At 50.3% G+C, this 16,443-nt stretch overlaps 1 protein-coding gene and 1 non-coding gene across 2 annotated transcripts in view; one reads left to right on the forward strand and one right to left on the reverse strand.

Annotated features, from left to right (window-relative positions):
* NAV2 (neuron navigator 2) overlaps positions 1–16,443 on the forward strand; it is a 739,922-nt gene that overhangs the window by 232,974 nt on the left and 490,505 nt on the right. The gene's annotated exons all lie outside the window — the stretch shown is intronic.
* LOC122484588 lies at positions 1,250–1,384 on the reverse strand. The gene has a single exon (XR_006297644.1). It is a non-coding gene; the product is annotated as a small nucleolar RNA SNORA1 (small nucleolar RNA).

The raw sequence follows: 16,443 nt of genomic DNA on the forward strand, positions 1-16,443 counted from the left end.
CTCAGAAAACTAAAAACAGAACTACCCTATGACCCAGCAATTGCACTACTAGTATTTATCCAAGGGATACAGGTGTGTTGTTTTGAAGGGACACATGCACCCCCATGGTTATAGCAGCACTATCGACAATAGCCAAAGTATGGAAAGAGCCCAAATGTCCATCGATGGATGAATGGATAAAGAAGATGTGGTATATATACACAATGGAGTATTACTCGGCAATCAAAAAGAATGAAACCTTGCCATTTGCAACTACGTGGAAGGAACTAGAGGGAATTATGCTAAGTGAAATTAGTCAGTCAGAGAAAGACAAATATCATATGACTTCCCTCATATGAGGACTTTAAGACACAGAACAGATGAACATAAGAGAAGGGAAGCAAAAAAGAATATAAAAACAGGGAGGGGGACTAAACATAAGAGACTCTTGAATATGGAGAACAAACTGAGGGTTACTGGAGGGGTTGTGGGAGGGGGAGATGGGCTAAATGGGTAAAAGGGCACTAAGGAATCGACTCCTGAAATCATTGTTGCACTATATAGTAACTAATTTGGATGTAAATTAAAAAAATAAAATTAAAAACAGAAAAAAAAGTAGAAGAAAAAAAGATCTCATGTCTCTACAAGCTGAAATGCAGAAAGTACATTGCTCTTTTGGCTAGTGATCTAAAATGTATTATTCCTTAAAATAAATAAATAAATAAAATGTATTATTCCTTGGGGCACCTGGGTGGCTCAATTGGTTGAGCATCCAGCTCTTAATTTCAGCTCAGGTCATGGTCTCATGGTCATGAGATCAATGAGCCCCGCATCGGGTTCGGTGCTGACAGCACGGAACCTGCTTGAGATTCTCTCTCTCCCTCTCCCTCTGCCCCCACTCTCTGGCACAGGCACAGTCTTTCTCACTGTCACTCAAAATGAGTCAATATTTTTTAAAACATATTGTTCCAGGGGCACCTGGGTGGCTCAGTCGGTTAAACGTCTGACTTCAGCTCAGGTCATGATCTCACCGTTTGTGAGTTAGAGCCCCGTGTCGAGCTCTGTGCTGACAGCTCAGAGCCTAGAGCCTGCTTCGGATTCTGTGTCTCCCTCTCTCTCTCTCTCTCTCTCTCTCTCTCTCTGTGCCCCTCCCCTGCTTGCACCCTCTCTGTGTCTCAAAGATAAATAAACATTAAAAAAAGTATTATGTCTTAATACGTTTCTAAGATGGAGGTCGTGTTGCTTTCAATTTCCCTCGTGATCTTAGCAAAAAAATTGCAGGTCTCGCTGTCACGGTTGCAAGACATTTACTGAGATGGAAGCATGATCTGTGTCTCAGGTTAGCCCCATTAAGAATTTCTGGACACCAGGACCGACGGTGCCCATTCTCATGGGAAGTGAGGCTTCACCTCCTCAGTTTTTAAGACAAGTTATGTCGATGTGACTGTCTCCGCTGGCCATGGTCGGCCCTGCCGTTGCCCTGAGTGTGGTGCACCGGGGTTGACTCTTCCCCGCTAAGGGGCTGCGTCTTGTTCCTTCACCTCCAATCCCTGAGCACAGGGTCTGCGTGTAGCAGGTGCCCAATAAGTCAATACTGGGTCCATTGGATGGAGTTGAATCTGGACACCCCAATGAGGTCAACTCCAACCTGGGTTCAGCGATGACCCAGACAGCCTTGGATTCTGACCACACAGAAGTTATTGTCAGGGAAGGAAGATAAATAAGTACAAGTGTGATAGAGTTCCTAACTCACTGTTGAGACTTAAAACTCCAAAGCCCAAGATAACTGTTGTGGGGCCCTAGGACGCACAAGAGACAGAGGTTGCTAGGTGGGACCTTTGCTGTGGGCAACAGAGGTTGCTTCAGGATCTGCTAGGTCTGGGCCTTGGAACGACCCTGGAAAACTTTATCTTGAGGTCCTTAAATGGACCTCAAGGACCTCCCCGCTTCCTGGGAGCCCAGAACCCACTGTGCAGCTCAGCCTGACTGTTTCAGCATAAACAGAAGGCTGGCCCCTTGTTGTGTACTTTGTTTTAACTACACGTGCACTTCCCACATTGCCTTTCAACTCGCCGGGCCTTTGCAGGTTACAGTGAAGGAGCCCAGTCCCCAGCCTGTCATCCAGAGCCCATCTTCACGGACTGCTCTCTGCTTTTCCTTCATCTGCTGTCGCTACCCTGGGTCGTTGCTGTTCTCCAAGCACTCCCGCCACTTAACCGTCAGGTTCTTTCTGTCTGAAATGCCTTTTCCTGTACCGCTATTCCCTTCCACGCCTACTTAACCCTATTCCTCTTTCTTTTAATGTTTTTTTTTTTTTTTTTTTTTGAGTGAGAGAGAGAGAGGGCATGAGTGGGGCAGGAGCAAAGAGAGAGAGGGAGACACAGAATCCAAAGCAGGCTCCAGTCTCTGAGCTGTCAGCACAGAGCCCAGTGCAGGGCTTGAACTCACAAACTGCGAGATCATGATCTGAGCTGCAGTCGGACGGTTAACCAACTGAGCCATCCAGGTGCCTCTCCTACTCATCTTTCAAAACAATCCCAAATGCCACCTTCTCCAGGAAGCCTTCCTAGGTCTCCTCAGTTGAAATTTTATAGTCTATCTCCTGTCCTCCCACAGAACTTAGGTTCTGCTTGGGTTTGAGTTATATCTCTTACTTTGGTCACTATGTTATAAGCTTGACTAGAGCAAAGATTTTTACCTTAGTGGTCTTTGTACCCACATATGTATGGGAAGTCTATGGATTTGGGCTTCGATTTCTCAGTCTTTCTGGGTATGTGAGCTTAGGCAAGTTATCTAATGTACCTTAGTCTTAGCATTCCTGTCCAAAAAATGGTAAAAAAAAAAAACAAAAAACAAAAAACAAAAAACAAAAAACCCTTCCTCATAAGCTTATTGTGAGCATTAAATGAAATGACTTCTATGGTGTAATAATGAAAATGACATAATAAGCATGAGAGCTAATATTGATTAAGTACTCACTTAGGCACTGATCTAAAGTCTTTACCGTTCATTTAAAACATGGATTTGCAGGGGCGCCTGGGTGGCGCAGTCGGTTAAGCGTCCGACTTCAGCCAGGTCACGATCTCGAGGTCCGTGAGTTCGAGCCCCGCGTCGGGCTCTGGGCTGATGGCTCGGAGCCTGGAGCCTGCTTCCGATTCTGTGTCTCCCTCTCTCTCTGCCCCTCCCCCGTTCATGCTCTGTCTCTCTCTGTCCCAAAGATAAATAAAAAAACGTGGAAAAAAAATTAAAAAAAAAACACATGGATTTGCAGAAGTTGCAAAAGAGTACAAAGAATTCCCTCACACCCTCCACCTGGTTTTCTCCAGTGGTTACATCTTACATAATTGTAGTACAGTATAAAAACTAGGAAACTGACATCCTTATGATGGCGTGTGAGTGTGGTTATACGTTGTTTCATCACTTGTGTAGATTTGCGGAACCACCACCTCAATGACGATGCAGATCTATTCTGTCTCAGCAAGGATCTCCCTTGCGCTACCCCTTTATAGGAATACCCAGCCTTCTCCCTTCTTCCATCCCTAACTTCTGGCAACCATTCGTATGTTCTCCATCTGCAGCATTTTGTCGCTGCAACAGTGTTATCTACACGGAATGACATAGTACGTGACCTTGTAAAACTGGATTTTTTTTCACTCAGCGTAATCTATCCAAGTTGTTCTGTGTACCCATAAATAGTTCATCGCTTTGCTGTTGCTGAGTAATATCCCAGGGTGTGGATGTACCATAGTTTAACCATTAAAGGGCTTCTGGGTTGTTTCTAGCTTGGGCTATTCCAGATAAGGCTGGGTGTATAGATTTTATTTGAACGTAAGTCTTCATTTCTCTGGGATGAGTGCCCAGGAGTACAGTTGTTAGGTTATATGACAAGGATATGTTTAGTTTTTGAAGAGTCACCTGTTTCCCAGAGTGGCTGTACCATTTTACATTTCCTCCAGCAATGTATGAGTGACTCACTTTTTTCACATCTTTCCCAGCATTTGGTGTTATCACTATTTTTTATTTTAGCTGTTCTAATACGTGTATGGTGGCATCTCATCAGGGACTTAGCTTTCATTTTCCCAATAGCTAGTGATGTTGCGTATCTTTTCAGGTGCTTATTTTCCACCTATATATCCTCTTTGGTAAAATGGCTTTTCCTGTCATTTGCTCGTTTTCTAATTGAATTGCTTGGTTTTTTTAGTGCGGAGTTTGGGGAGCCCTTCTATATGCTAGATATGAGTCCTTCGTTACCTATGGGGTTTGCACCATTTGCTTGTGTAATCCTCATAACATTCCCATGAAGAGGACACGAAGATTGTTTCGATTTACTAGATGGGGCAGTCGAGGCACTGAGCGGTTATCCTGACGCCCAGCACACAGCAGACGTTTAGTGAATAATCACAGGGAGCTTTACACAGATGGAGCTCAGACTAAGGCGCACACAACTCATGGTGCTTTCGTGGAAATGGTGGGGCAGCTGGAGATAAGATAAGAAGATGCAGGTTGAAGCCGCAAATAGGGGACTTAATACCTGGCCGCAGGCCCATTTGACAGGCTGAGAAGTTGAGGTACAACAATTAAAATCGACTTCCGTCTGTCCAGAAGTCCCAGTAAGCCTGCTAAGACTGTTCCTTCTTTCCATCGACATCCTATCCCTCTCCTAAATTGCAAGTTTAATGCACAGCCGGCCAGTGTCCACATCAGGGTCTTGTTTCTAAGGGAGGGGATTTCTCCCATGCCTGCCCTTTCCAGGGTGCTGGGAGGCCGCCTGCTGTCATGGGAGGCACAGGGCTGGGAGTCAGAGTGCCTGGGGCTGGTCCCAGCCTGCCGGTGACTAGTGGGGAAACTGAGTGCTTTACTTTCCTGAACTTTCCATCTGCACATCTGTCAAATGGGAGAAACAACAGGTGCTAACTGGCAGGGCTCTCCCCTTTCTATGGGTTTCTGTGTAAGCTTTCTTTTTTTTTTTATATATATATATATATATATGAAATTTATTGACTCTGTGTAAGCTTTCTATGTAACCTTGACCAAACAGCTTAAGATTTCTAAGCCTCGGTTTCCTTATCTGGAAAATGGGGACAATCACAGTTCCTACCTCAGAACATCTGGGCAAAGATTATATGAGACGATGCATATCAAATATTTACACAGATCCTATCTCAAGAGGAATATGCTTCATACAAACTAATATTTATTGAGCACTGACTTTGTGCCAGATCTGCTTGTCTTAAGTTGGTCTCATCCAAAATAAGATTAGGCACCAGAAAAGGGTGTAGATGCAGGAAGTTTATTTGGGAGGGGATCCCAGGAAGCAGAGTGAGAGAGGGGCAAGGAGACGAGGAAGGGAGTGCTTCCATGGGCCACGGGGGCTCAGCCCCACTGGGCACCCTCTGAGAGACTGGGGGGGGGGGGATAGTCAGTCTTTTAATTTTTTTTTAATGTTTATTTTAGAGAGAGAGAGAGAGAGAGAGAGACAGCGTGAGTGGGGGAGGGGCAGAGAGAGAGAGAAGGAGACACAGGATCTGAAACAGGCTCCGGGCTCTGAGTTGTCAGCACAGAGCCCGACGCGGGGCTCAAACTCGGGAATGGCGAGATCATGACCTGAGCCAAAGTTGGACGTGGAACCAACCGAGCCACCCGGGTACCCCTGGGGGGGATATTCAGAATCCCTGCACTGAGGAGTCCTCATTGGCTGAGAGCTGCTCCTGGGGTATTAATTCCACCACACTGACACTTGCCTTGGGCTCGCGCTAAGTGTATCCCACAGCCAGAGAGCACCCTCAGGAGAGTGACTCAGGATGCTGTTGGCACATGCTGGGAAACTGGACTACCTCCAAGGGGACATGGGTGGTGCTGGTGGCCTCTGCTCCACTGCTTCAACCACTTAAAATGTTAATCCATTCAGGGCCTACAACAATTCTATGAAATGGGCACGATCTCTATCCCCATTACAACCCAGCTCCCAAACACGCTAAAGAAACGCAACCTTCCACAAGGCAATGCTAATCCTTGCTCTGTGCAGTGAGTGCACTCTAAGATTTTCTGGTCTTCTTGTTTGTTTGTTTGTTTGTTTGTTTGTTTAATCATGTTATTTTTAAAATGCTATTTGTCGGGGCACCTGGATGGCTCACTCGGTTCCGTGTCGGACTCCTGACGTCAGCCCAGGTCAGGATGTCACAGGTTCGTGAGTTCGACCCCCGCCTCTGGCTCCGCACTCAGCCTGCTTGGGATCCTCCCTCTCTCTCTATCCCTCACCTGTTCACACTCTGTCTCCCTCAAAATAAATAAACTTAAAACAGTCTTTTAAAATAATAAGGAGGAAAACATTTTTAAAAATTTAAAAACTGCTATTTATTACCCACTAAACTGGTTTCATAATCCAGTAATGGGCTGCAATCCACGGTTTTGGAAAAAGCCGGTGCCCTAACGTTCTGTTTACTAGGACAATGTTGATGGCAGTGATGATGTCATAGGCTGGCATCAGGCCCGGTGCCCAGAAGGTGCCCAGAGAATGTTGGTTTCCTTACTTGCCTTCCTGGCAAACCAGAGCCTGCGAGCAGCTGCCTTCCAGGCTTGCAGACAGAGGCTTGGGCTGGCCCCAGCGTGTCTCCTGCTCTGACCCAGACTTGCCTCGGTGGGGTCTGCACAGCCCCCTCCCTGGAGATGGGCACCATCTTGGGCTGTGACCTTCAAGACACCAGCTCCCCAGAAGCCAGCCCCTCCTTGGGAGGCGAGGTTATGCCCTGTCCCCACGATGCTGTCACTTCCTTCCCCTGAGTCTTTCTGAGTGGAGATTGTTCCCCTAATCAGGATGGAGACGCAGCTCATTACAAGCTGGTGAGGCAACGGCTCTGTGCTCCCGGCCCGAGACAGGCTGTCTGGGAGCTTGGCCAGCTTCCCGCTGCCCTGAACACCAGGGCAGTGGCCTCAGAGCTGAGCCAGCCCTCTGGGTTTGTTTGCCCCCTTCCCAAGGGACAGAGGCAGACAGACACTCTACTGAGACCTCCATGGCTTCCACTACTGCACAAACTCTGCCATGCTCCGATGATGAGTTTGCTGCTTCTGAGAGCATCCAAACAGCTCTTGTAATAACAGCTGGCATTTACTGGACATTTGTCGTGCACCGAGCACTGTGCCGAATGCTTTATATGCAGCATGCTGTGTAGTCATTATCGCAAACCCGCTAGATAGGCATGATTATCCCCACTTTGCGGATGTAGAAACTAAGGCATGGAATGTTTTGGTAACTCGACAAGCTCTCCAGTCGACTAGAAGGGGGCCACATCCAGCTGTCCCCACTGACGCTGCACCTGCCTCATATCGCCATGTTGCCTGTGAGAATGCGACCCAACGTTTCCCCGTCCTTCTGGGTTCCAACCTCGGCTTCCCTCTCTGTAGCGGCCAGGTGAGTTCCCACAGGTGACATCACCTCTCTGAGCCCGGTACCCTCATCTCTAAAGCAGTTCCTCATGGCACGTCCTTCCTAAGGTTGCTAGGAGGAATAAATGAAATCGTGTGTACACATGCATCTCTTGGCCCTCGAGACAAGTTAGAGGTGCTCAGTGCATCTATTTATAAAAGAGCCAACTCAGCTCTTTTCCCACTGACTTGACAATAGCCTGCGGCCCTTTCCCAAAGGCATGATGTCACCATCCCCAGGGGGACGGCAGCCCATCTAGAAACCTCCATGTGCTCCTCAGCTTCTCCCGTTCGGGCCTTGCCTTGCTCCGCTGCCTGGCCGTACTGACTTCCCCGGCAGAAACCTCCAGAATGACTAAGATCTCTTGGAGGACTGTGCAGAAGCCGTTCGTTTTCTCTCACAACAGACCCCTCCGCCCGGGGAACCAGGGGGCTGGACTGGTGGCTGCAGAGCCTGGTGCTGAAATCCTCGTTAGCTGTGGTTTAATTACTGCCTGCAATATAGGTTTTTAATAACCGTGAGTCCCAATTAGTTGCTCATTACTTCAGAAATAATTACCGATAGTGGCCCTTTGTCTTTGTTGTAATTCCCGCTTCATTTTCAAGCTGCAGGAATCTGAGTGAAAAACTTGGGGGTTCCGGGGGTGCGCGAGGAATGTTTGCACAGAACCATCGGTGTGGCTAGGGTGCATGCACCTGTCTGAAAGGGCTATCCCTGACCCCTGAAGACACCTCTGGAGTCAGGGAAAAGCCCGGGGCCTTTATCATGAGCAAAGGATGGAGGTGGGGTTCTGCTGTCGAGGGCAAGTGGGTCTGAGACATGCCGCCCTCCTCGCAGAGAGACCACAGAGCTGCCGGCTTCCGGTTGTGAACCGTGCCTGTGCCCTGCCCCTCCGCGGCCCCAGGGGGCCGGCCTCCGGTCACTAACCACAGCAGCGACAGGCACAGCCGGATGGCAGAGCTGCTTTCCAGGGCACGCAGGGGCTGTGCCCGTTCCTTTGCGGGGATAGAGCCCCGGTCTCAGCCACGCTTCTGGTCTGCCATCTATCCGGGCCTTTCTACCACACCGAGGTGAACTTGGGAATGCCGGGGGGACCTCAGAGCTCTCACTGCACCTGTGGCACGCACAGCCATCAGCCATCCGTGCTCCCTCACAGCTGTGCACAGGTAAGGCCATCGCGGCTTTGTTCTAGGCACGACGGTCTCCTGGCTTCCGGGAATCCTTCTTTGGTCTGACCCGCTTTCGTGCTGCTTTGCCTTTTCAACTTTTGGTCTGTTGCACTTGTGAGAACGTTGTAGTGCCGGGGAGCTATTGTCTACTGAAGCCGTGTGGTAACTACAGGTAACGCATCGGGTACTCAGGATATGCCAGCTCCTTTTCCAGGTGCGTTAGACATACTGACTCATTCAATCCTCGCAGACAACTCTCTGAAGTGGGTACGTTTGTTATCATCAGCTCTGATTTGCAGATGGGGAAACTAAAGCACACAGAAAGGTCAAGCATTTGCCCAAGGTCACCCAGCACATCAGTGGCATAGCTGGGGGATCCCTTCACAGGAGGTTTGGCTCCATAGCCAAGCTTTTGCCCAGTAGGTCATCCTTCCTCTTACTGGAAGAGCCTGAACCCCTGGAACTGGGGGCATTGCAATGCAAATACCCCCCACCCCCCATATTTTCTTTAGTCAGTTCTGAATAATACATTCAGATATACTCTATAAATATTAATATGAATAATATATAATATATTCTTTCATGGCCAGGGTTTTTTTTTTTTCTTTTTTAAAAAATTCTTGTGTTGCTTTTTCACTCCGACTGCGTTCCCTGAAAGCTTCTCCCCATGTGGACCTTCCAGGGCACTTCCAGCCAGATGACCTCCATTTCCAGTGTTTGTACAGCTTTATTCGTCACGAATAAAATGGGCAGGGAACCTTTGGGACCCAGCCCCGGGACTGTGACTTCAGTGGCCCTCATTCTGAGGTGACACGGTCCCCCTTCCCCATCATTCTGGCCAGCTCTCAGCCCTTTTCAATGTGTCCTGTCCCCGTTCCCTCATGACCGTCTTGTCAGGGGAAGAAGCCACGTTGCTGAGCCAGTGATTTTCTTTTTTCCATCGTGTTCTTTGGTCTCCTTCCTCCTGAGCATCCTTTTCAATGAAATTGCAAACCGTTTGTCTGGAGGAACCTGCTGAAAATTCATCCTGTCTCTTGCTTTTTCTTCTTGCCTCCCGTTCATTGAATCGTTGAGCCCACATCGCAGTGCTGTCTTACGGACAGAAGCTGGGCTCTTCTGTGTTTGGAAGTTCGTTTGGAAAACGGTGTCCAAGAGGCCGAAATGCTCCACTTCATCCCCGACACAAAGGGGCCGTTTGAAGGTGCAAAGGGCCCGGGATTAAGTAAGTAAGCAAACAAGCATGGCCTTTGAGTAGAGGAGTATGGACGGGTGGGGAGAAAAGAAAATGGCCTCATGAAACCGTACCTCAGTTTATTTAGACCAGAGGGGCTCATTTGTGCGCGTTCTACACTCGTGTCCCAGGGCTTCAAGGAATGCCCCTGTATGCTACTCCGTAGGCACCGGGGATCTTGCCAGAATCCCTTGATGGCCAGCCTTTTTGAAGTGTCGAGTGAAATGTGGGCTGAGGGGCTGTTCTGCTTGAGAATCGGTGTGAGGGGAACCTGGTCCAGGTGCCCTTACTGGGAGTTTCCCCTTCTGTCTGAGGACTTATCTATGCCTCTCCTCTCTCTAGCTCTTCCCCTGAAAAATCGCAAGCCTCAACAGGTGATATCTCTTCTTTTCCTCTCTCTCCAAACTGATCCGCGTCATGTCTTAGCTTCGTCCTCCAAACAGACCCCAAGGGAGGGATGGCCATGCAAGTCGTTGATTTGGGAAGTGATCCCATGGGCTATTTATTCACTGATTCACATGCCTCAGGATGCTCCTGGGGTGTGAGCACCCCAGCGCTACCGGCCTGCCCTCTTCGATGGTCCAGCATCCCCCTCAGAGAGAGAGCGCGCGCCTCCATGCAGAGGGGCACTGTTACCATTGCGAGTGACCGCTAGGCTAGGCCAACGGCGATGCCTGGATGTCAACAGCATCTGCTCCAGCAGCCAGATGGTCTAACACCACCACGAGTGTAGAACAAAACAATAACCATGGCCAGTATTTACCTCTAACCGCTAACCAGCTATGTGTATATTAACCTTACCGGCCCCCCAAAGCCTCGGAGATAGGACTGCTGTCATGGATTCTGGAACCGGAATAAGTAGGTTCAAATGTCATCTTTTCGGCTGAGCGGTTGGTTGTGTGACTCAGGCAAGTTACCTAGCCTCTTTAAGCCTCAGTTTCCACACCTGCAAATGGGGATAACTATAGTACTTATTTCAGAGGGTTGTGTTGATGCTCAAAATCGCTGACACACATAAAAGCACTTGCAGCAGGGGCGCCTGGGTGGCTCAGTCTGTTCAGCGTCGGACTTCAGCTCAGGCCATGATCTCGCGGTCCGTGAGTTCGAGCCCCGCGTCGGTCTCTGTACTGGCAGCTCAGAGCCTGGGGCCTGCTTCGGATTCTGTGTCTCCGCCTCTCTCTGCTCCTCCCTGGCACGCGCTGTGTCTCTGTCTCTCAAAAATGAATAAACGTCTTAAAAAGTTAAAAAAAATAAATAAAGGCACTTCCAACAGTAGCTGGCATACGTTAAGTGTTCAATAAACCCTATCCATTGGTGTCATTCTACAGACAAGGACTTTGAAGCTCAAGGAGGTTATTATGAGCTGAAGGTTGTGTAGCCATCAAATGGTGGATTCAAGGCCTTAACTCGGGCCTTCTGCAGCAACAATCACCACTTGCCTACTCTGCCACATGACCTTGTAATCATTTATGTGTGAGGAAGCACTTTATAAACTGTAAAGTGCTCCCTAAATGCTTTGGTTATGTGCTGACTCTGTCTCAGTCCTTGTAACAGCAGATACAGTCTTGTTCGCTCAAGAGCTCTAGTCTGGTTTTTGAACTCTGCTATCTGTCATCGCTCCACCACTGGCACTGGGCGCGAAGCCTGGCTGGACGTCAGCTAAGCGGATGAGTTGCCACAGGCCCCAGGACAGGCCCCGCTCACTCCTCCCGTCAGAGCTCCCACCTTGGAACTTCTGTCCGAGTCAGGCCCTCCCCACCACTTGCCCCCGATGCTGTCTCTGTCCCACTCCGCACTGTCTTCTGCCTGCTCCAGGGATCGCCATCACCCACACCACGGCCTCCATAGTGTGGTGTCTCCTTCCCCTTGCCTCCCCCAGCAGCTCCCCCGCCGACCACCACCCCCCACCCCCCCGGGCTCAGAGCATCCCTCTACTTTCTCCAACCCCTACCCCGACGTGTGCTCCATCACAAGCTCCTCACGAGCTGCTCTCTCCCCACCCTGACCCCAAGTTCAAGGGCAGAGATGGGTGGCATTCATTCCTTTCTTCATCTGTTTGTCCACTGTGGTTCCAGCCACCATATCCGTTTGGGTAATTGACTAGGAAATGGGGACCCACACATGGAGATCATTGCATGACTAGAGGAGCTCAGTCTACAGGGAGACTGGCATGCGAACACCACTGGCGATGACAACAAATCTTGGTGGGGACCCAGAGCTGAAGGCGCCCCAAATCTCGGGCCTTCTGTCTCCACGAAGTGGAGTCAAGGAAGCCCTTACAGAGGTGACACTGGAGCTCGGCCATTAGATCAGGATTGATTTGGTTGGAAGGAAAAGCAGTTTTCTCAAGGAAAAGCCAGGTCAAGGGAAAGTGGGGTGGGGAGGTGGATAACAGAAGCACAAGGGAGCCTTTGGAAAGCAATGAGCAGGACCTTCCCTCTGGGAGCCAGAGAGTCGTCATGACCCCTGGTCTCCTTTGTCGCTGGTGTCCATCCTGCACACCTCTGCTCAGCTCCCTTTCCCTGTACGACCCCATGTGTCCCAGCTCTGAGCCTGGATGACCTTCCTCCATCAGCGCCCGCCCTGTGGCCTCACCATACAGTTCCCAAGGCCCGTGCCACTGTCCGGCCCAGCCTGGGCCGCCTGTCTATCCTTGGTCGAATCAGCTTTGGCCAGGGAAGCAGGGGCATCTAAGTGCAGAAAGGTCACCTCAGACCCAGCACCGCTGGGAGCCCAGGACTGCATCTGTACAACAGTTTTGAAGGGGAGCATGCGAATTTCCTGTGGCTGTTGTAACAAATAACCACAAACTGGGTGCCTTAAAATGACAGGAGTTTATGCCCTCACCGTTCTGGAGGCCAGAAGTCCAAAATCAAGGTGCTGGCAGGTGTCTGGGACGTGTCTGTTCCATGCCTCTTCCAGCTTCCGGTGGCTCTGGTGTTTCTTGGCTTGGGGCCACAGCACTCCAGTCTCTGCCTCTGTCTTCACATCATCTTGTCCTCTGTGTCTTCTCTCCGTCTCGTCTCTCACAAGGACAGCTTGTGATTGGATGCAGACCTCACCCTAATCCATGATGATCTCATCTTGAGATCCTTAACTTAATTACATTTGCACAGACCCTTTTTCCATATAAAGGTCACCGACACAGGTTCTAGATGGACATATCATTTTGGGGGGGGGGCACCTTAAACCCCCTCTAGTGAGTCTGACAGATGGACCAAGCTGAAGGAACAGTGTGAGCAAAAGATCACCGTGACTCGGGGGACAATGACACACTACTGCTCCAGGAGAACAGGGTTTGCTGACGGCAATAGAGGAATCTGAGGCCGGGTGGGACCAGACCCCAAGAGAGCTTCTATATGATACAGTAGCTTTGCCCTGTGGGCAGCAAGGGGCCACAGGTGGTTCTTAAGCAATGAAGGAGCATCATGTGATCTGTGTTGTAGGCAAATGAAACTGGGCACAGCCTGGAGCTGTCTTAGAGGGGGATGGGAATGGAGGGAGAGAGTTGTTCAATAAATGGTTACAAAGCACCTACTATGTGCCTGGCATGTTTCTGCAGACTTAGAATAAAGCACTGGGGAAAAGCAACGAAGCCCCTGCTATATTAGGGCTTAAAATAGAGGAAGGAGAGGGGGAACAAACCCACAAAACCCCCAGATTTATAATATTAACCAGCAATAAGCTAAAAAGGAAAATAAAGCAGAGAAATGGGCATAGCACATGATGAAAGGTTTTTCTTTTTTTCTTTTTATTTGGGCGGGGGGGGGGGAGTATTTATTTTGAGAGAGAGAGAGAGAGAGAGAAGAGAAGAGAAGAGAAGAGAGAGAGGGAGAATCCCAAGCAGGCTCCTCACTGTCAGCATGGAGCCTCACGCAGGAACTCAAACCGACAAACCGTGAGATCATGACCTGAGCCTAAATCAAGAGTCGGACGCGTAACCGACTGAGCCACCCAGGCGCTGCTGAGGAAAGGTTTTTATACAGGAGGTTCGAGGAAGACCTCTCTGAAGAGGTGACGTGTGGGCAGAACCTGACGGAAGCGAAGGAGGAGCCCTAAGGTTTCTGAGGGAACAGTGTTTTAGGCAGAGGGAATAGAAAGTGCAAATGCCCGAGGCAGGAGCATTCTTGGCGGGTTTAAGGAGCAGGAAGGAAGAGAGTGTGGCTGGGGAAAGTGAGCAAGGGGAAGAGAAGGAGGTGATAGCATCCCAGAGGAGGGGGGTCTGGGTCACGTAGGACCTTCTAGGCCCTAGTGAAAACTTGGCTTTTTAAAGGATTACTCTGGAGGCTGTGTGGAGGAGGGATTGGGGGCCAGGACGAGAGAGTAGCATAGGCTACACCAGTAGTGTATACGAAAGGTGACACTTAGCTTGGAGTGTGGTGTCGGTCGGGGGCTGAACCCACCGGAGTCTGAATGTAAGTGTGGAACTGACAAAATTTGCAGGTGGATTGCCTGTGGGGTATGAGAGAGAAAGGAGAGGAAAAAAAAATGACTCCAAGCCTTGGGACCTGAGCCACAGGAAGGATGCGGTTGTCGTACTGAGATGGGGGACCAAGGAAGGACTGGGGTGTCCCAGGTGGGATCAAGAGGTTGTTGCTGGCGGTTTGGGACATACTAAGTTATTGAAGCTTGCTTTGTGCCGAGCCGTGTTCTAGATGCCTCACGGGTATTAACTCCTCTGAAACTCACAGCAGCCCCGTGAGATGCATATGGTAGTGCCCCATTGACTGGTGACGAAACTAAGGCACCGAGAACTTAGTTACCTTCCCTGCGGTCTCCCGGTGAGGGAGCTCAGGTAGGTTCCCGATCACGACATAGGACGGCCACTGGACTTTTGGAGAGGTCGAGGGGAGGAGGCAGGGCAAGGGGTATTTGGGAGAAAAACGCCCAGAGGAGATGCTGATGGGCCCCCACCCAGCCTCCTCTCGGCTCCTATTCTCATCTAGATCTTTGCGCTTGGGGAGAAACTCCTGGCCCTCCAGCCCAGCCTCAGCTAAGATTCTCTCACAAGGGGGGGTAAGGTCGCGCTCCTCTATGCTGATTTTAAGTGGATTTGCCATCATTCCCTCTTGGTCTGTTTGTGAGATGCTGGCTTTGTTTCTATCTACTTAAAAAAAAAAAAATACACCGTGGCGGGCGGGGGGCGGGGGAGAGGGGGGCGGGGAAATAACTCAGTGGAAACGTTGAAAGTTTCCGGGTCCAAAACCATTTATAAATATTATTCCTAAAAAATGAAAAAAAAATCATGAAAAGTGGCCTAGGCTGTGTCTAGCCCAGAAGGCCTGAAGAGGGGGAGGCCGGGAGAGCAGAGAGGAGGGAGGAGGGCCCACGCCCGGCCTCGCAGACAGAGCCTTCCTGGCAACGCTGCCTCCTTGGCTTGATTTGTTTGGGAAGGATTCATTCTGGAGGCTGCCTTTTTCTGAGAGCTTCTACCGAGGACCCTGAAAAATGGGTCATTTCTTTTGTTAGCTTCGACAGGTTTCAGATTCAAGGCCCCAGGCCCAGGCTGTGCTGTGTCCCCAGGACGCCCGGGTAGGGTGCCGTCCCCTGCAACCTGCCGCTGCTCTTGGAGGCTGTGAGGGCGGAGAGAGCAGGCCAATAATTCCAGGAAGTCGGGGTCTGTGGAATCACACCAGTTCAGACCAAAGCAAAAGATTGATGGGAATTAGCAAGAGGTCTGCATTCAGGACTGGTTTTGAATTCTATAATTGCGTCTGTTTGAGCTCCGTGTAAGGGCTCGTAATCGCTCAGAGGCAGTTCAGCAGAGAGGCAGGAGGGGGGTGGCTACCTTTACTGAAGAGTTGGGGCTAATTTGTGGCTGGCTTCTTGGTAGCACAAGCCAAGCTCTTTTGTTTGCCTGTCAAGATCCCGCATGAGCTTATTTGCTTTTTATTTCCAAATGTATTGGCTATTGGAGACCGTCATGGGCCAAGCAGTTCACTGGATGCTTTCACAATTGTTGCTTTATTTAGTCCTTATTCTAATCCTGACGTCTAAATGTTTAGTACTCACTTACAGAGAGGAAACTGAGGCTCAGGGAGTCAGCCTGCCCCAGGTGTCACAGCCGATGAGGGTCAGAGCCCCAGCCCTGTGTCCAGAGCTCCCCCGTGACTCCACCCTCGCGCCTCTCTCTTTTCCACCTGCCTCTCTCTTATCTGCCTGCCCCCACCCCCAGCTGCTACAGCTAGGCTATGCTGGGTCCTAGCCCTGCGTCTCTACCTGGTGAGTGTCAAATCCACATCCAAATCCCTGAGCCCTGCCCTAGCCCTGCTCCTTCTCCAGAATGGCACTCTGGGGAGCCCCAAAGGCCAGAAGAAGTGAGAGCGCTCTTAATTACCTCTGCTGAGAGGCGTGGCACCCAGAACGCTGTGGAAGTCAAGAGAAAGGCCCCCTGCCAGCCCTTGCCTTGTTTCTGTGTCGTCGTTTACCCTGATGCTTTCTCAGGCCAAGTGCGGTCCGCAAGGTGGGCCAGCAGCACGGCCCCGCCTGAGGTCTCCTCGAAATGCAGAGTCAGGCCCTGCATCTTAGGTCTGCATCTTAGCAAGGCCGCACGTGATTCAGGGCCCACACCCTGAAGCTGGAGGGGCGCTACTCTGGCTGGGGTACTCCCTCCACACCCACGGCCCAGGGCCCGGGCCAGG

Source organism: Prionailurus bengalensis, chromosome D1 (genome assembly GCF_016509475.1).
Source record: "Prionailurus bengalensis isolate Pbe53 chromosome D1, Fcat_Pben_1.1_paternal_pri, whole genome shotgun sequence".
Taxonomy (NCBI): Eukaryota; Metazoa; Chordata; class Mammalia; order Carnivora; family Felidae; genus Prionailurus; species Prionailurus bengalensis.